This window comes from Aphis gossypii, chromosome 3 (genome assembly GCF_020184175.1).
Source record: "Aphis gossypii isolate Hap1 chromosome 3, ASM2018417v2, whole genome shotgun sequence".
Classification (NCBI taxonomy): domain Eukaryota; kingdom Metazoa; phylum Arthropoda; class Insecta; order Hemiptera; family Aphididae; genus Aphis; species Aphis gossypii.
In genome coordinates, this window is record NC_065532.1 from 28,387,993 (window position 1) to 28,410,289 (window position 22,297).

General features: G+C 32.7%; 1 protein-coding gene across 2 annotated transcripts in view; it reads left to right on the plus strand.

Annotated features, from left to right (window-relative positions):
• LOC114129680 (zinc finger protein interacting with ribonucleoprotein K-like) overlaps positions 1 to 22,297 on the plus strand; it is an 88,014-nt gene that overhangs the window by 57,568 nt on the left and 8,149 nt on the right. The gene's annotated exons all lie outside the window — the stretch shown is intronic.

A 22,297-nucleotide genomic window follows, 5' to 3' on the forward strand; every position in this document is an offset into this window, starting at 1 on the left:
AACAACTATAGCGTCAACTACCAGTACGGTATTAAAAAAAATATTAACATTTAATTGCTCACATATATAATATTACTCACGAGTTTAAATCAATAATTATTATCGATCTATAATAGTACTGAACATTATTATAAAACTCATAAATATAATACTTATACTCTCTGCATAAAATAACCATTTTGGCGCACCCAGGTTTTACAGGGTGATAATATTTTTACTGCGAGTCATTCAATGACTTCTTGTTAAACATTTTAACAGTTTCTAAAAAAAAAAGTATTTTAATCATTATACACTATTTTTTATGTGCTGGATATAGTAATATTTTGATTATCATTTTTATTTTTTATTTTTGCATCTTAACAGACTGAGTTTGATTATAACACTATTTTTGAAGAGCTAAAACTGCTATTGTTATAATATATTTGTTGTGGTTCTAAAAACATTTAATAAAGCAAACTTATAGATAATTTTATGCCATTATTTAATACATAATACTTTTGTGAGATAGTAGTCATCATTGTCAGATATATTATATTAATATGCACCTTGCACCTGTACTAACATTAAGATGAATATTGCCCCCGTACATACTAGTTGTATAGAAATATTTTCATTATGTCAGAGCCAAGAAGATCGTATGCCGAGGGCAATTGGTATTTATATTACGATCATTATTATCATTTTTTTTTTTTATTTCTCGACGGTTGCTACACGCATATATAGTATATATTTATAACATAACTATACATACCGTGCCACGTTGTCCAGGTAGGCGATCGTCTCCGTCGTCGTCGCCGGATGGACGGGATTTCGGGGATCCGATGTTTTTTATTTTTATATCTCTTTAATCCCGCGTGTTAATGGAATTCGTGTTTACGCCTCCCATCGCACATACACACACGTGCGGCCTCGACAGAACTAGAGACTTCTCCGTTTGTATATATGTAATACTATATATACTCGTACATAACGTATAGGTAGGAAGGTATTAGGTAGACAGGTATAGACGGTAGGTTGATAGGTATTTTGTACATGTATATAAATATATATGTATGTGTATGTGTGTGTATGAGTCTGTGCTTCGGGGCTGCCCCAAAGTGATATGAACCTGGTCCACGCCGCCACCGCCGTCGTTTTTAAATTATTATTACGGTGGCAGCAACAGTAGCTCGAGCTACAGCGCCTGTTGATATAAAATATATACATATATACTGTGTACACTATAGGTACACATAATATGAACCACTAACGCGAAGGCTCTGTGGATGCCGGAGATAAAGGGTAAGAGAGAGAGAGAGAGAGGATGGAGTGCGAGAGATGCACTTTCAAACGTGCTCGTATCAGCTACTGGACTTTGAAGGTATTATGCGCTCGGGTATTGGTCGTATTAATATTATTATTATTTTTTATTTATTGAGTTTTCTAGTTAGTAGGGTCTACTATTACTATATACCACCTACGACTTGCCATCTTTGTACTGCTGCAGTAATAATACATTATGATTGCACTCAATCTAGCTGAGTACCCTGTTTATGTTTTCACTTAACAAAATATTAGTACAGCACGGTGGTTTGTGTTTAATAGGTATCCTATAGTCCACAGTGTTATACTATTTCATCTGTATTCGTAAATGACCATATTATTAAATATCCTGGCAATAAAGCTACATGTGTGAAATTAAATATATAAATAAGTATATTTGCTTGTTGGGTAATATCGAGACGAACTAAACGTTTTTTTGTTTTTAAAACTAGTTAAATTTTAATAATTTATGATTTTGCAACGGTGCACTATTAGCAAATTAAACTATTCGAGTAATAAGCAATATATATATATATTGTAGTAAGTACACATATTATATTCATGAACGTATGAATAATATAATATGTTTTATAATACGTACGTAAATAATCAACTATTTTTATTTAAGCGCGCGTTACTAAAAATTATTCTAACGCCCTTGAGGCTAATGATTATGAGACTTATATACTAAATTGAGTTTTTTCTTAAATAATATTATTCATATACGCTTAAATAAAAATGACGTTTTTGATTGTATTTAATCATTACACATTACGTATTACACTAGAAACTATATTATAATAAACTATAATAATGTTGTAGGTATCGAGAAAGAATTTTTAATTTCAATAATATAATCATTAAAAATACACTCAATCTAATTTATTTTTATAATTTTCAAATTATAATTTTATATTATGTCGGTATAAGCATAGGTATTATAGTGATTAATATTATATTTACACGACGGTTATGTACCGTCGTGATAGTATTTTTTTTTTTTTTTTTTAACAATCGTTGTAATTTAGCATAAACCTGTAGTATTAATTAAATTAAATTAAATGATCATTCCAATGTTTTAATAGAGTTATACACGCGTCTCACATCGGTTTTATTGTACTTATTTATATAAGTTATATTGTAACAAGTGGACATGTTTTTACCTACTGTATCTACGATAACTGCTACTGCTGCTGCCGCCTTAAGTGCTATTTCTGCTATTAGGTTATTTCTTCATATTATTATTTCTTAATCGCATGCAGTATTGATATAAAAAAATATGCGCATTTATTTGTATGTATATAGTATTATACACATCACGTAATAATAGATTCGATAAATAAAATAATCCATATACGTAGGCCTTATACAATAATAGGTGCGTTTCCTGTACGTATAGTATATATTACCTATATAATATTAATATATGTAATATGTATACATTATACATTATTATGTACAATAATAAAATACGTCCGATCGGTTTGAAACATTGCGACCATTTTTACAACAGGTGTTATTGTTTTTTATTTCTTGTTATTATTTATTGGGTTACGTTATATTATTATTATCATGTTATATGGGCGCGTGCCTGCAACCAGTGTGGTTGACAAGTCGGAATGCAACGTGGCGCGCCAACAATTATATTCTATATTATTATTATTAGATCCACATAATTCATATAAGTATAACTTATAACTTATAAATATTACGTAGGTAAACGCGCGTTTTATTATTGCATTCGTGTATGTGCATATAGGCTCAGTAGGTACACATATACACATAACATTGCGGCACTCTGTATATAAATCGTATTACTGGTAGGTTACCTAGGTAGATATTATAACACTTGCTTGATGCGTTTACGTTTACGTTTTTATTATCATAGAATGTGTATTGATAATTTTTTTCAATCAACGCAATTTTTTTTTTGCCATAACATAATTGCCCTTCGGCCACCATCGCCGACGTTGTGTACATATTGTTTATATATCTATATGTAAACCTAGTTATACTGTTGCTGTGGGTACAAGCGTTGCACACCAAATACCTATCTATATTATATGCGGAAATTTAGACCTTGACACTGGTGTAATGCAAACAGGCGCGTGTCAGCTTTCGAGGGCACGCCGGTAACGTTTATACCTGTGTACAAACATACATTACCCGACTGTTGCACGCTATATAAGTGCACGTAATAGCTTTGGCGTTTTGCGTTCAAACCCGTTCTTGAACTTGGACGAAGAATATATTTTTATCTCGCTCGGTCTCTCTTATATTTTGAAATCGAATTTCAATACGCTATATCCATTGATTATTATATATTATACGTTTTAATATGCTTGTATTATATCGAAGCTAGTATTTATTATACTACTGTTATATAACTTAAATTTGAAAAAACTTGACTATGAAACTTAAGCCTATTAGAGTTAGTGGATGTTTAAATTTTTAAGAATCGTATTTGTGTACCATATGATTGGTCTTTTATTATTATTATTTTTTTTTATCCTTTTCATTGGTGCTCAGTGATTACTAATATTACTATCTATAAATATTATATACTCGCAATCCCATTTATTTTGTATATATTTCTGGTATCTTTATCTTTAAATTACCGACGTATATATGAGACTTTGGGCTAGTTTTTGAAATTCTTAAATGGTTACTATACGAATAATCGACTGATTTTTATGGTGTCTCACTTATACTGTTCATTTGTTCTGCAGGAATACACGTCATAGTATATACATTATACAACCATTCTCACTAAATTTGTCTCATAAAATAAAGACTTCTACAACTATCCACGGGACGGGCACATTTATATCCGTACTAAATAAATTAAGCCGTTAACGGTTATATTTTACTCGTTTTTCCTGAATAAAATAGTTTATTCGCTTACTAGTATTACTGCAACAGGGCTATAAAACCCAACCAGTTTCATAATTAATAAAACAAAAATATATACTACTCACTAAAAACACTATAATATATTGTTTTAATAGTTTAAACGACAATTCAATTCAATTTATTGTCTTCTTAATTCCCCGAAGACCTACTTGTTAAGTAGAACGTTGTCACTAAAACAATAATATTATAATACCTGAAAACATAATATTTATGTTAGATATTTAATATGGAGTCGATTGGTTTTATTACTGATTATTGATTAATTATATTGATACTACACAATTGCTATGGCATACAAATACGTAGGTATATGACTATATGAGTATATATTTTTTTGTCTATGACTAATATACGTAGTGTGACGAAATTTATCTGCGCGCGCAGTCGTGTAATTAATAATTATTATACTGTAATCGTTAATGTAAAATTAAATATAGTATATAACATTATTACATAATGTTAATACTTGATTTCGCTAAGTAATAATATGTTTATCAATATGATAAAAGTCACAATACAATTATTAAAATTAAAGTAAGCCAAACACAGTTTTTATAATTTGATAGGTATCTATTGATTCAATCTTCAAACATTAAATATGTATAATATTATTTTATTAAAATATAAATTTGTTTTGACGTGTTCTATCACGTTGTATTCTATCCGTTACAAAGTATACTTAAATAATAATATGTGCAACTCACAACTATTATTTTTTATTTACTATTATTCATTAGGTATAACTATTGCTGCGATCATTAGATCTTACGTTTATAATATTTTTATTTTCTTACAACCAATTATGGCAAACGATGCGTTTAAGTAAATGTTGCGATGCACTTTAATTTTTTTTTTTAATTTCAAACGTTATTTAGTATTCTTCGCCCCCTGTGGATAAGACCGTCAATGATAATATACAATTCTCGATAGTCAGGACAAATAACCGTATCATATACATTTTATATTATTATATAATATATTATAAATAATATTATATTTCTTTCGTGACTTTCGATTTGATTGCACCACCCTAAATACAACGATGTATATAGATGCACTTAATGTTTTATTCTTATACCGAGTTTTCTGTTTCAATTTACTTAATGATGTTCTTTGATTAAAAAAATAAAAAAAATGAAGAAGTAAAACACTGCATACAACTAACCGTTGGCGGTTGCAACGCTCTTATATTTGACGAGAACGCGATCGTATCCCGCCGCCGTCAACAATGTACTTTATCCCCCCCGCAGAGTTGCCACTCCAACAGTAAATCGTGTAATTCCTTCTAAACGTTCCTCGAAGTAATGTAAGAAAAAATAATAATAATAAAAACACCGAGCAAAAAGGTGTCTACAAGATCATTAATCTCGCAAACACCTCGGCGACTCGAAACAAACCGTACTGCAACCCGGTGCCGTGGTATCACAATATTATTATATAATACTATTATTTTTCAGTTGTGTAGATTAATTGTAATAAATTTTGAACAGCAAGAAAGTATCACAATACCATTCACTTCAAATTCTTTTTTTAGAAATAAGTAAACGAAAGCTTTCATCTATATTATGCTGTTGAAAGTTCACTAGTTTACTTGCATATTATATGTATATAATTCAAAATAATAGTAAACGCGTTTACATACAGAAAGCTAGTAACCAATACGTCACGCAATATATTTTTTTTTTTGCTTTTTTAATGGATGGATTTTAAGTGTTTCTAAAATGTTGTATTTTTTGATTGCCTGGATATTTTATTGTAGATAAATAACAATAATTTAAATAATCAGTGTGAACATACAAATTGTACAAAATAATAATAATAGTCAAAAAAAAGTATGTATAATAGATACCTACTCATACTCACCAGTCAAGTGTTTGAAATAACTAGTAAAATATATATTTGAATCGATAAGTATCCAACTGCAAAAATAAAACAAAATATCGTAAAAAAATATTATTGTTTTTTTGTAAATAAACATAATTACTTTTTTAACAACTCGCATAATATTATGATACGTAAATATATGTTTACACAACGCTCAATAATTTAATTTTAATAACAATTAAACATTGTTATAATTTATATTACTATATAATTTTACTATGTACATTATACGAATCACGTAACATTATAAATTAGAATATTATAAGCAGTCTACAACTCAGAATTTACTGTATTACCTATATATATATGTATAGTATTATTAATTTATGCATCCATGCGCGCGCTATGTGTGTTCATTTAAACCGATTTGTATACTTTCGAGATGAACAGATTTAGGTTTTGATCAGTATTTTTTCTCTTTAGAATGACCAATTCTTTTTATATACATATATACATATTATACACATACGCATGTATTATAATATACTATATAAGCGTCTCAATTAAAAACGAAACCGTGTGTGTGACGTGTGAGAGAGTATATGTGTAATATCCCACGAATTTCTCGTAATCTTAAATCGGAATATCAACGTATACGAATAAGATGATTAAAAATGAGCGTACCATTAAAAAATTATCGTTTCGTCGAACGAAGTATGAGAAAAAACAGTGGGTAACAGACCGAACGTCTGATACGCATATTTTCTATATTATAATATGTATTCTTATACATTCTATGAAGTGGTAATGGAGAAAGCCTAGATTTTCTCACTGAACTTTAACATTTCAAGATTTTTTTCGTATAATGTATATTAAGTATTTTGGAAAATAGAACTTTTTCACCAGAATCTTAGCCCAATTCTCTATTAATAATTTAAAACGTGTAAATGTACTTATAACAATTTTGTGCTTGTAATAACTTATTAATTATTAGGTATCTAATATAAAATAGTATATAAATTATGTGCCTATTACCTACCTAATATAATAATATACACAAACTATTGTCGTAGTATCATTAGTATATTACCTACTATGCAAAGCTTATAAAAGTGACAAAAATCAGAACTATTGATCTATAGGCATCAGATATTTTACAAACTTTTAAAAATGTTGAAAACTTTACATTGTACTTAAAATTATTATAAATACGTTGCCTATAATAGAGTTTAATTTATTTTTTAATCATATATTTACTTGGCATTTTAGCGATCTCCTGAAACTGGTCATCGGTCCGATCTAAAATCCCCTTTTTCCCCGTTCAACATTATTATTTCTTACTATTTGTATATAATCTCACATATCGTGCGCTCATTCCAGATATTATAATATGATAGTGTAACTACAGTGCACAGCAATTTTATTGTATAGTTATAATAGTTATATAATCATAATATAAACAAAAGCTCAGGCAATACTTTATAATATTTAGTATAAGTACTATGCGATATTAGCCGGTCGGTGGCGACGATGATTTACAACCGGTTTGCAGGTTATAATATTATTATTTCCCATTAGTCCGAACCGTGCCGCTACCTTACGTACGCGCGTTAGTCCACCCGTCACCTTCTGTAAAGGTAATATCGCTGAACTTGAAACTCGTCCGTTCGCCACCGTATGTGCAAGTATGGCTGTATATTCATAAATATACTTTATATGATAATAATATAATATATAATATTATGAATTATATATATATTACTCCTAAACTATGGGTACTGTACCTATTTATAATACATGTATTAGTAAATATAGTGTAACATACATAAAACACGACCGTAAATCCTACCGGACACATTTCCATAATATTATTAATTATTATACACTGCACACACACGGGCGCGCAAGGAGTTTCCGTATCACTATGATATATATTCGTGTATATTATGTGTGGTATAGTCATATTAGATAGGTAATAATATAATATACGTTTTCGTGGGAAAATCTACGTAGGCGCCATCACATTTATTATATTTTCACACCAAATTAATTAAATAAATACAAATCGAATATTCATTTTTTTTTTTATTGGTCGTGTCACCGCCGTGCAAGTTTTTTTTTTATTATTCGTTTTAGTATTTTTATTTTAGTTTTTTTTTTTTTACTACTGCTCGCGTATACAGGTACATAAAACCATATATACCGTTCCCGTGAGACGCGCATAAATAATTACGGAGGGAAAAAACGAAGACGAGGAAAAAACTCGTTTTATATAACTTCTTTTTTTCATTTTTTTTTCTTACACACGCGCATGTATATATTTGCGTTATAAAATTTACCAAGTTTATTTTTGTAATCGTTATCGACCGTCTTACAATATATTATAATATACCTAATTTTATAAAAATGTCATCGCTTAGCTATTTTCGTCGAATTTGCCATAAGTGCTTTAAATAGCATAAATTATAAAATATCATACATTCATACAGAGTACAAAACATTCGCGTAAAACAAATGTAATAGTTAAAACACTTAAAACTATAGCCCTGCTTTGCACCTCACAAATATATCTATTTCTATCTTATAGTTTTATTATATTGATAGGTATTATAATAATAATATGATACCGCTATATGCACGCGACCTACTTGCATGTTATTTTATTATCATTTATCGGAAAATCGGATGATTTTACTACTTTTGACACTGATCGACGACGACGACGCAAACGGTTGTTTCGTCACGCCAATCAATCGTCACGGGACGACGGTGGCCGCCACATCGCTTTGTTGTTTTATTCGTCCAGGTAAAACAAATTATAACGTCTATAAAGAAAAAAAGGAATCATTGTTATTTTGGGGTGTTCGTGTATCACGGTGTTGGCGACGGCGGCGGCTGCCTGTCCCTACGCTTCATTCAAAAATTAAAAAATATAAAACGTCGGATGTTATTTTTCACCAAATACATACACACCTCACGTATAATATTATTTTATGTATAGAATCCGACATTTCGACAATACCGTAATTTCTGGAACAAACAGATCACCGCGGCAGATGTTGCCGACACGAAACACAATTATATCATATAGTATATAATACCTATATATAATAACCAGCCGAGACTGAGAAATTTTTCACGAAATTTGTACTGGTACACCCCACCTACTGCAGGTAGTAATAATTTTTTTTCTCGTTATACCTTAAAATATACTTCGAGTGACTCTGAAGAGGGTGAAATTGCGTGTACGTAATAATAATCATAACATTATTTAATATGATATACGTATAGCGCAGTAGCTAATGGTTGTTCCATACCCGCTGCACCGATGCAGCGTGGGTATTATAACACGATGCTGTAAATCTATATATTGGTCGGAGAATTACTATGAGGTGCACCGTGCACGTATTGCACGCATTGTACCTAGGTCAAAAAACGCGTTTCTACACTGAACGCTCGTGTTATATTATTATTACACAGACTATGACGTATATATTATGAGCTCATGTTATACATACATCGCACAACTAATGCGCGTGTGGGAGACTCATCACATAATCGACAGTCGTGTCTTAAGGGGAGATGTATATATGTATTATGTACGCGCATTGGTAGTAACCGGATTTTTTTCGCTTCGGGTAGTAAGTAGTTCTTTTTGTCGTTGTTATATTATCATCATCGTCATAATCATCATCATCATGTACCTACAGTATCATGTATACCTGTATATCGTGTGCTTGGGTTTATATATGCGCGCACTATGACGTGATGATGTGTATTAGCCACGGCCATAAGACTATACGGACCGCGCGTCTTGTAATAATATAATAATAATTGAACGCGCCGCCACCTTTTTATAATATAAAATAATAAACCACGGTGCAGTGTGTATTGTACCTTATGATGTGTTTGTGTCTGTGTGTAGATACACACGCACACACAAACCAGAGCCCCCCCGAGCATTATTAAACTAAGACGACGGAGGCATTGATACGATGGTGTAGCCTCCGTGTGAGCGTTGTGCGCGCGTATATAATAATATAGGTATGGTATATGTGTATACATTTCGTTATTTCGCCGCTGCCGGCGGCACGTTGCTTACCGTTTTAGCCGGCGCCAAGACCGGAACGATTGTATATAACAATAATAGTAATAGTAATAATGTATATATGATGAAAAACACTGACTGTACTTGCATCACGTCGTCGCCTCGGCGGATCATCCGAGTATTATCGTCATTATTATATATCGTTATTATATATACTGTACATCATCTGCAGACAAGTGCGTTCGAAGACGACAATATAATATAATAATAATTATTATTATTATAAAACAACAATATATTATTATTGTGCGATCGTCTCCAGACGCCCTAAGGACGAGATTGTACTTCGTCTCACTCCCATCACGGCGTTATACACGTAACCGCATATATTATAATATGTTTTATTTGTTATAATTATTATCGGCATTAAGCGCTACCGTCGGTTTGTCGCGAAAAACCAATATCAAAGACATTGGTCTTTTTTTTTACCGCCAGCGGTACTAGTGTACTCCTGCATTATGTCTAAGTACGCCGTATGTGTGCGATTTCACGTGGGAACGTCGCGGTCTTCGTCATTTGTCACCGAACCCCTTCGTTATCCTACAGGACACATTGTGGAATGCAGTATAATATTATTTTCAAGCGCTTGACTGCGATGCGTAGTAATATTGTGGTTAATAATGTTGTTATTGGTCACAACGGTAACGTTACGTCTTTATGCATATCGAGAAACCGTCGTGTTCTCAGACTCATGTTAGTTCAGACAGGATCTACCGACTCCTTCTCTATCGAAAAACAAAACGATAATTCTTTACCTTCACTTATTAATAAATTTTTATAAAAACTAAATTATTCCTGAGTAATATATTTTTTCCGATCGAATGCATTGATTATTCGTTTTGTCGTCATTACTTAATTGGTTGGTACATGCACGCGCACTGCACATTGCACGCTGGAAAATGACCCATCTCGACAATTTCACGTAAATGGAATTAGCAAAACAGGATCTATAAATAGCTGAAAATCAATATTTTCTGTTGATAAAATGGTTCACGTGCCGCAGTGTTTATTCCGGTCGAAATAACGCGACGATAGTTCCGGTCACTTTACATTTATATATATGTATATAGCGATATAGATACACATATCTATATTATATTATATTAAATACAGATAAATTAATGTTTATGGTGTACCTACCTGTATTGTATACAAACATATTTGATAGGTTTTCCGTGGCAGTCATAATAGCGGCTATTATAATTCGTTATCCTCTCGAACACGGATATATATATCGATGTAACGGTATAATACATATATATATAGATTTCGGAAAACGTTTCGCCGATGAAGAGGTCACATCGCGCATCGCGTCGAAACAAGGATCTGGTCGCGGACCATAAAACGACTTGATGTTTTCATCGGTAGTATAAATTCGATATTTTACGGCCGCCATTACGCCGGTCATAACCATCATAATAATATATAGGTATGTGTCCGTGCAGGACCGGTCGAACGTTGGTTTTCTCTGTACACGCCGTCTTTTTGACCGACCCTTTAGACAACCGGCGCACTCTCTCTCTCTCTCTCTCACTCTCTCTATCTTTCCGTCTTTAGTATATGAACGTTATATTATAATATTATTGTTGCGCGAACGCATGTGATCTATACTAGCAAGCGCTCATGGGAACCGTGTCGTAAACGTCAAAGACTGCCGGGCAAGATCACTGTATATCTGTATAATATGCATTCGATTAAAACGAATAATAATAATAAAATATTATATTATACGTGTGTAATAATGTAATATACCGATCATTATATTATGGCAAAATACATATTATAACTACGGGTGCCTGCGTCGCCCGGCAAGGAATTTCAGAACGACTGTACACGCGCGCCAACGATTGACCGCGGGGCCTCCGGGTCCGGTAAACCAGTTGACATGTCGATACTAGTATTATAACGATACGGTCTTCTCTTCCACTGCGCGTTTTCGTCGTGAGGTCGTGGCTGCCGACACAAGTAATCGAATCAGGCTGGCGTGCATTACTGACTATAGTTGTGCGATCGTCGTATACGATTATCGTTCGTTAATGTCGACGAATCGCATTCTAGGTCGGATATCATGTTTCGGTATTATACTCAGTCTGCGGTTCCAAACGATCGCTATGCAAGGGGTATGCGAGTGCGAGAGGTCCCGGAGACCGGCTACTGTATATTGTATAATATATAGGTGTTACTCGACAATATCTATATTATAAATTTAGGGCTCGGATTTCATCAACGCATTTGCATTTTTTTTTCTGAAATACCTAACACAATATTTTCCGAGTTACAAGTATATTTTATGTGCGCTTATGTGCACTTATTATTCTGATAACAAATTTTTAATCTCATTTCTTGGCATATGATGAAAAAAAATGTTTTTAAAATTTTTGTTTCAAATTAAAAATCACACGAATAAAAACATTTCATAAATTGTATTTATAATAAATTCAACGTTAATCAATCAAAATTTTTTTATAAAATATAATAAGTGTTTTGTGTAATATTATAAAAAAGAAAAAAGAAAGATTATTTCAAATTCCCTTTTTTAGAATTTTTAAATAAATATTTATTTTTACATTAAAATATTTAAATATAATAAACAATAACATGTTATTATTATTATTATTTTGTTATTTTGATTGGTAGGTACTTAAATTTAAATAATCGCATTAAAACTATTCTTTATACAATTTTGTTTATAGATTTGAAATAAATAACACTAATAATTCGATATTATAATTTTGTTTATTTACCATCTATATTAGTATTATACCCTTAAACCCTTAAAATAAGTTGAATACGAATATTGTAGGAATCCATATGATATTGTTGGTACTATCGTTAACCCTTGCGGAGACCACTGGTCGCCGGTCGGGGGTATTTATAAATAGTAAACAAATTGAATTTTGAAATCTTTTGACAATATGACAGTTTTTGAAGATTTTACCGATACGGTATAATAATATAATTTATTGTATGAACAATGAATATTAGTGTTCAGATCCGTAAAAAATACGTAACCACGAATAGTATATACAATAGTAGCCCATGTCTACATAACCCAACACCGCGCCGGGGTGGCTTCCACAACGCGTTTACGCGTACCTATAATATAATTTATAATATGCAAGTTATCGAGATTTTTCAGTGTATCTACGAGTGTACCATCAGTATTCAATATTATATTTATAGTATATTATTTTATAATAACGTTGGTCGGAATGAGATAAGAAAAAAGGGTTGTTACTTTGGTAATATTTCAATATCGGTGGATTGTTATACCTAACTCATAACTAACCAAACGAATTTACCGGGAGACGTTTATGTTCCCTCAGTTTAACTTATACTATACCTACAGCGTATACACTTGCTCGTGTAATATAATAGTATAATATTATAAATTATAATACACGCGCGAACTGGTCTTGTTAAAATTCGGAAAGTTATGACTCCTAGCTGTCGCGCTCCTTCACTGTGTTACCGTATCAGCTGCAAACTGCGAAGCGGTCGCGTGCCTGAATCGCCGCGCCGCCGCCGTCTTAATAGCATTTTTATTTTAAATCAACGGGGACAGGTGAATAATAATAATATATTGTAAAGGTAAAGACGATTGCGACGCGCCGGGGCAGGTGCCTCTGGTCGGCGATGGCAAGTGCAGTGCAACCTAGATTAGTATCTCTCTCTCACCCCACTGCAGTGTATACGAATATACTGTACTTAAGCGGTATCTTGTGCGGCCCCGAACCGCTAGTTAAAAATGCGTCCGTCCACAATTATATACGGTCCTTCTTTTTTTTTTTTGCCCCGTCTCCTGGATATTATTAGTTTTTACTTCACCACCGTCGCCATTATTTATATCTCGTTTTTCTCGGTACTTAGATGTATATATATTACATGTTCACCGCTGGCTATTATACATAGGCGGCCGCCGGAGCACCGGTGTCGTCTCTCTATCCGATGCAGTTTCAGATATTATGTGTAATATTATTATATATATTTATTTATGGGTAGTGTAGGTACGCGTACTCGGTTGAATGGATTAACATTTTTTTCCCCATTTTAACGATCTATACTCGTAGATACTACGGCAGGTCGCACATCTTATAATACGTATGTTTAATAATAATATCACCTGCTCGGGTTGTAAAAACAAAACTGTACGCTTGTAGCAAATCGTAATAATATCGCATCAGGTGAATAGGTCGCCATTGTGTACGCGCGTGCTCGTATTCGAACAAATATACATTACAATTATTTATAAGATATACACGTCCGGTTCCACTAAAAAAAAAAATAGTATAGGTACACATTTATATTTTCATTAATAAAAAGTGTGAAGCCTCTTATTGCTTTGTCCAGCGTTTTACTGAAGTTATCTTTAGTGTTATACGATATTATATGCATACATTACATCATCGATTAATTAAGACGAGTGTCCGCTATGCAACGTTACAAGAAACGAGTTGTTTTTTCAAGTAAAGTTGTATAGGTACATTATAAAATTCATTTAAGTTTAAGGCATTTGCCATTTAATCCTTTTAATATCATAATACTAATGAAATTTAAAATGAGATTGTAGGTACTATATAATAATAGTATTATTTAGGCATTGCTTTTTATATTATACTATAAAATCAACGGTATTTCGATATTTCGGCGTTCGATATAAACCATTATTGTTACAAATTACAATATTAGTTAATTAGATACCTATACCATATTATAATTATACAACTGTATTGTTTTTAAATCTGTTAATAAACACTTTTGCGACGGTAAAGACTTTGCTTCTAGGTCGGTCGCGTTATTTTCGAAATACAACGAACCTGACTAATTATAATAACTGACATGAGTTATGAGTTGTATATAATGTTAACTATATAGAAGAGCCGCATGCATCAGTTTGACTGCGAATCATGACCGTATGAAACCGCGTGGCCGTATATTTTATATACACTCTCCCGATTGCCAATATAATAACGTATTCACCTCGTTGTTGTTATTATTATTATTATTATCATGTATAATATGTCATTACTATCGCGTGTTATAATAACACTGTCGTTGTAATATAATTTAATTGTGGTTTTCGGTGGTGACGAAATTGTCGAGCTTCATGCCTTCGTGGTAGTTCATTGTGCGAATATAATATTATATATATACTAATATATTATTGTATGCGCAACTAGTACGAAACTGTAAAAATTAAATTAAATAAGTTCATCGTCGTGTATAATATTGTACAGAAAATATGATAACTTTAATTATTACGTAATAATAGTATTTTACCATGATATTGTACCCATCAATTGTTGATAAGCAGATGATAAATTATGATGATTTTTATTAAAAAATACCTAATCGATAAACGATTACATTCTGACCTTATTATTATACTTCAATTATATTTATACATCATAAAACTATAATTTTCTGAACTTTTTTTTGTCATGGGGTGGTGAAACTGGTGGGAGGGTTGGTAAACCAAAAATAATTAAATAATGATGTACACATTTTAGAAAACACTGCACGCTCTATGGGAGCATGATGTTTTGAACACCATTGAAAGTATTATAATACACATAAATAAATCGGTAGAAAAACCATAATATCAAATTGTTTTTTTTTATCGTGAGCAGTTCATAAAATTGTAATGAGTAGTGTTTTTTTTATCGGTACTCGATCGGGTTGAAATTGAATAATTAATAAAAAAAACGCTAAAATCACTGTGTATAAGTATTAAGTATAATACAAACCAAATAGGCCCAAAAGATTCTTCCCCCTTGTCCTACTATGCTGAACCGAGGCTACTGTGACCGTCATCCGAGAAGGGCGTCGTATTCATAAGAACATCTTATGTTATAAATACCTAACATTATACGCTGCGCGGTAGTATAAAATCAACAGAATCAAAGAACGAAATATACCAACTTATACCTACTCTATTAGAATAATACGAGTTCGTGACCAGTAGTAATATACCATGTTAACGTACGGTATACCCGAGTTAAAACGCGTGCGTAATGATATCGTGATTATGCATTTGGGTATACTGAAGAAGGCTGCGTACTCGCGAGGAGGCGCCATGCACGCGTGATGCTGTACAGCGACGGAGAGTTGTGGGGTCGCCCGATAAAAAAAAAAAAAAGAAAAGAAATTCAACCGTCGCGCCGTTCGGATTTGGCGAGTTTGGCGGTGCAATGTAGTCTCGATCTCGATCCGAGATAAGCGGGGGGCTGTTGCACGTGGCTTATTAGCTCAGCAGCGTGCTTATTTCTTTTTCGATTATTACCTATACGTAAAGATCGTCAGCAATATCTTTATAATTATTATCAATGTCATCTACGCATGTATCTATACACTGTACAGTGTACACCCTATGCACACATACAAAATTATATTTAGTTACCATAGTGAAATTGTTATATTATGATATATGGTTTGGTAGGTAGGTGATTTTCACTCTCCTCATCATATATACGGAGTGATCTTATTTAAATGACACTAATTAAAGTTTAGTCAGTCATGAATAGATTATAATTTATCAACTGCAGCTTTATTGAGGTGCACTTATACATATTTTTCCACTAGAAACGTTAAACCAAAATTGTTTGAAAAAACTACTCTGATAATAACGATCATAAGATCCAACATAATAGGATATCGTCATCAAAATGTTTTAACTAAAATAGATATTTTCGCTGAAATAATACGGTGGTAATTACACCAATCACTTTGTAAAGACATTTATTTATTTCCATAATAACTTGTTAAATGAATCACTCTGTATAATTTTGTATAGTTATCGTTTATACGTGTATATTATTATAATAGGTACAACTAGATGCAATCGACGACGGCAAATGAAATATTATTCGAATTTTTGGTTCACGAACCGGCGCGCGATAGTCGTGTCGGGTATATATGAGCAGCATAATATATTATATTAAAGCCGTGTGTTTTACCGCCCTCGCACACCCCTCTTCAACCCGCCACAGATCAACCGTCACCTGCGGAATGCCCATGAACAATATCTGACGATCGAATCGTACACATATATATTATAAATACATAGGTATAATGATTTATATAGATCGTTCGCGTTCGCGTTCGGTTCTTTTTTTTGTTTTGTTATCGAAATTAATTCAAAAATATAAACAACGCAATTACAGGTATTATTATTTCGCCATGCATCGATTGCTATCGCGGCAAGCAGAGATATCTACCTGTATTATAGACCTACCCGTACACACGTCATTGTTACGACTACAGTACTACACATGTATTGTATTATATTTTATAGCAGTTGTACTTTGACGGTACGGCAGCGCAAAAGTCGGTCATCGAGTGCCTTATTTTCTACACTCTCGAAAAGTTAGCGCATGTATATTTGATATTATGAAAGTTAATTATAATAACATTATTATTATTTTATCGAATAAGAGTTGTGCAAAGATAGCCCCAAAACGACTTCTTAAGACCAAATAAATAATAAACTAATAACCATACAAGTACATTTTTATAATCTATATAGGTTATAGGTAGTAGTTCGTTTTCTTAACTATATGGATCGTCGTGTATGTAGACATATTATTATAAATTTACGAAATTTGAAAAGTTTTAAAAGCTATAGTGGTATAGGCATGTTATAAATTGTTTTGTTATTTTATACGCGAAGGACTCTGAGAAAATGATATTAAACAGTGTACGTGGGCGTGATGCGCGTATATTATTATTTTTTCAAAAGAATATTAGTTGCAAGTGCATCGTTGGCAACTTCGTCGCGTATGTTAATTATTTTGACAAGACGATCGTTCTCGTATAGATCAACAGTTTATTTTCCGAAGCGATGTTTTTATTAATCTGTACACGTACGCGAGGGCAGACGTCCGCAGAGAGTGTGAGTTGTCGTTGCTGCGTATTATAATTGGCTTCGTGTTGAACATGTCCGCTTATGATGTACAATATTATCTTTATTATTATTAACTCAATATTTCTAGTCGATGTGGCCCAATAACTGCAACGTTCCGATGATAAATGGCCAGATTGGTTACCCGCGGGATCCCACAAAACTACAAAAGTATATACCGATTACCGGGTTGTAATAAGTCGGCGGCGGCGGGTGGTCTATTGCGGCCGACACATCGCCGTCACTGACTCTTAAGACAATACAATTAATAAGTAATTTTTAATTTTTGTTTTCAACAACACTCTCTCCACGTGGCTGATAATAATAATTATTGACGATGGTGAGTATTACAATATTACTATGGCTATTATATAGTTACCTTATATACCACGCGAAACGGAGATGGTAAAAAGTCGGTTCATAAATAATAATCAACGCAAGCGTGATTTATGTATACATTTTATTTTTCGTTTACAGCGCGTAGACCGTCTTTGTTGAGACCAATTTCGGTAAAAATCGTTCAAAATGTGCGCGCTGTGTTCGGAAAATCATTTAATTGTGTATCGCACCATTGTATGATGGGCAAGACTTAATTATATTTGGTAAAAAATTCTATACTCATATTTCGTTTGATTAACAACTATCATAACGTGAATAAATAATATTATTCATTATCCAGCTGTATATAAGCTCACTAATACATTTTATTATTTTGCATCATGCAGACATTATGAATCTAATGGCTAAAGTTTTAATACGAAAAACGATTAATTGTTTTCATTACTCGGGAGTCAGGATAGATGTTACATAATAGTCGTTTTTGTTAATAATGTCAATAATAATAAATAAATAATAATTTACTTGGTATATATTGTTCTTTCAGCATATCATATTATATAAATATCGTACTGTATTATTATATAGGTGAAAATAAAAACCACTATACGTGGTCTAAATCTGCTGATGCAGGTGCAGAATTACAATAATATGATAATATGAGTAGATTATAGGTATACACCGAGCTTCTTATTTTTTAAAAATAAGTAATATGATTTGAATTCGTATGTATAATTTACATTTTATATATTTTATGGATCCAAGAGGAATCGATTTTCGATTGGTTTGTTACTAGTATGGTGATGAGGTAGGTAACAGAGTGGAACACGAACGATAGTAACCGATACGGCCTGACGATGTCAGTAAATACACGCGACACTATAATATATCGAGTGAGATATTTGATTAAAACGTACGTTTGTAGGTAATATTATTATTATGTATATATGAATGCTGTCAAAACCAGTTTTTCCGGGAGCTTATTATAAACATAATATTATATCGCATGATACGGTCTCGTCGCGTGCCCGGCGATCCAATTGCGACCGTAAAGTCGGTATGATATTATACTTTGATATTTTTATATAATACTATGGCACCTAAATACATTATACGCTTTTTCGACTACGCTATAGTCAGACGTCTACCTGCACATTTAAGTGGCATACGTTCTGTGTAGTAGAGAAAAACTTACATGAAACTCGGAAAGTATGTACCACCTACCTATAAAGTATACATAGATGTCGATAGATTTCATTCGTGGTCCGCCGCGATTTCGTTTCTTTCGTATGCGTATCCTGGTTGATTGATAGGGCAGCGGCGAAGATCGACGCATCGATGACTGTCAATTATTTTCCTTGGAGATTTCCACAGACTCCGATCGAAATCTGGCGATGGCTCGCAGAATGGAGGGAAACGCTACTGAACCACGCGAATAATATACCGTTTTCGCTCGCAATTAGTGGAGACAAACGAAAAGCCCATTTCTGTATTTTACCTATACGTCGGTCATGTGTAACTTGCGCCGGCGCGCACCCTGCGCAATAATTGACGTCGATCTCGTTGACTTATCAGATGGACGTATTATTGTTATATTGTAGCTCTACTGCTGGCCGACCCCTAACGCGATGATATAAATTATCTGAATATCTACTCATATAATATATTATAATAATGATAAATTTTTAGAAAATCGTTCTCGATGTGCGTGAAAGTCGATCGAAATATGTTCAAAAACGCATGAACGATAACATTTTTCTGGAGATCTTTTTACAATGTTTACGTATATCATACCTACTATAATAATATTATGTACTAAGTACTTATTTCATTTATATTATAATATATAAGATCTGTAAAATACAAACTGCAGATGTCAAGCTGGCTATATAATTTATAATATTGTATTGAATTATATATTATAATATTATATAATGCAATTTATTTACTGCTATGCATAATGGCGACGTATTGGTATTTTACAGGTAGGTATATAATATAGTAATAGTGCCTATTATAGTGTATTATTATCATCATCCGACTCGCTGCACTGGGTGACAAATTTGATCTGATAATATTGTGCGTGCGTGTACAGTTGCAACTGTGCAGCAACCTATTATATTATAGCCATGGTGATAACTGCGACTATACAATATTATTACAATAATAAAATATATTATTCTTATTTTTTCGATTTTGATTAATTTGCGGTAACGCGTTTACGCGTTTAGATCCATTACATTATTTAGACCTCTTAGCTGCAACTTGTAATTCAATACATATAAAATATACATATTATAATATATAGATACCTGGAGGTCCGTAGTTATATACGCAGAAAGCTTAGTTTTATCTGATACGATTGTCACCTCGCATAATATGCATATAATAATAATATTATATTATTTCGTACAATAATCGATATACCAAACAGTGATCGTGTGAACATTCCATATATATTATCTACACATAAGAAGTGTGTTTAGCTCACGCGCTATACACAATATCTGCAATAAAATAATAATAATAATATGAACGAATATCATGTTGTATATCACGGTGAAACGAATCACAAATATGTATCCATCAAAAATATTTTTATTTTAACAGATAACAGAATTTTTATGCCAAGCACAACTCATAATAATATACGTACGTATCGGAATTTTGTAAACATTTTCGCGAGAAACCAATCGTTTAAAACCAATTCTCGTGAATGGTGCACTTATGAGTACGTCTAACGTCGTCGTCGTCGTCATACCAATAAGTACGTGAGTACCTATATAGACGGGAGATGCAGGCGCGTAGTACAGCCCCAAAAAGAACGTCTCAAGGGCACTATAGAATTCCATAAGCCGCGCGTGTGACCTTTCCCGGTGTGTCCAAATTAATTTTGAGACTGTATAGTATATATAAAAAAAATACAAACACACACGCGCTCGCGCGATAATAATATAACGTTACAACGTCTAGACCGGTTCATTCTTCTCGTTTCTGTGTCTCGAAATGCGTATAACTTCGTATAACATTATACGTATAGAAACAGCGGCGGGTATTTTTTTTTCAATTTATACTCTCCTCCGTCCGAATTGACCGCAGTCATTTGTCATGTGTCCCAGGCACGCGGTCGACGTGTTCCGTCTTTGTCACAACGATTTCGGTATTCGTCATCGCCGACGCATAACCGTATATACGTATACGCACGTAAAATTGCTTCGTAGTCGATACCGATCGCCGTCGTCTGCTCACCGGCCATATTTTAATACAAGCATAATATACCAGTTTGTTTCTGAACAGTATGTACCTATGTATCATATAATCGTTCTCGGATTTTCCTAAAACCTATAATATTGTCTCGCGCAGGTGTTTTAGGGGATGCTGCGGAACATCCTAACCTAACCAACAGACGACAACGAAGATTGTATTAATAGGTATTAAAACAATACAATTATAATGATACATGAATCGTGAAAATGTTGCTTTTGTGTTATAGCACACAATTTATATTGATCAATATGTGAAATACTGAAATCTCATTATCTAACCGACACATCCTCATAATCCTCATATTTGTCGAATATTTTTGCGCTCGTGAAAAAGATATATACAGACTATGTATTGTTACTTTTTATTATATAGGATAACATATTGCAGTGACAAATCCTACGTATAATATTATTGTTTCGTCGACGGAGTAACTGTATGATATAAAGTATGCTGTTTGTTTTGGTATTTCCTGAATTCAGACATTGTAAAATTACCAAAAATACAATATTGTACAGGATTGCAATTTTTAGTGCGGATTATGTTGGTTTGCTGATTAGCTGAGTAGCTAGGAGAACCAACTGCAGAGCCCTACCACACGTAAGCATATATAAAAACCATAAACTATTTATAATTACACCGAGACGAAA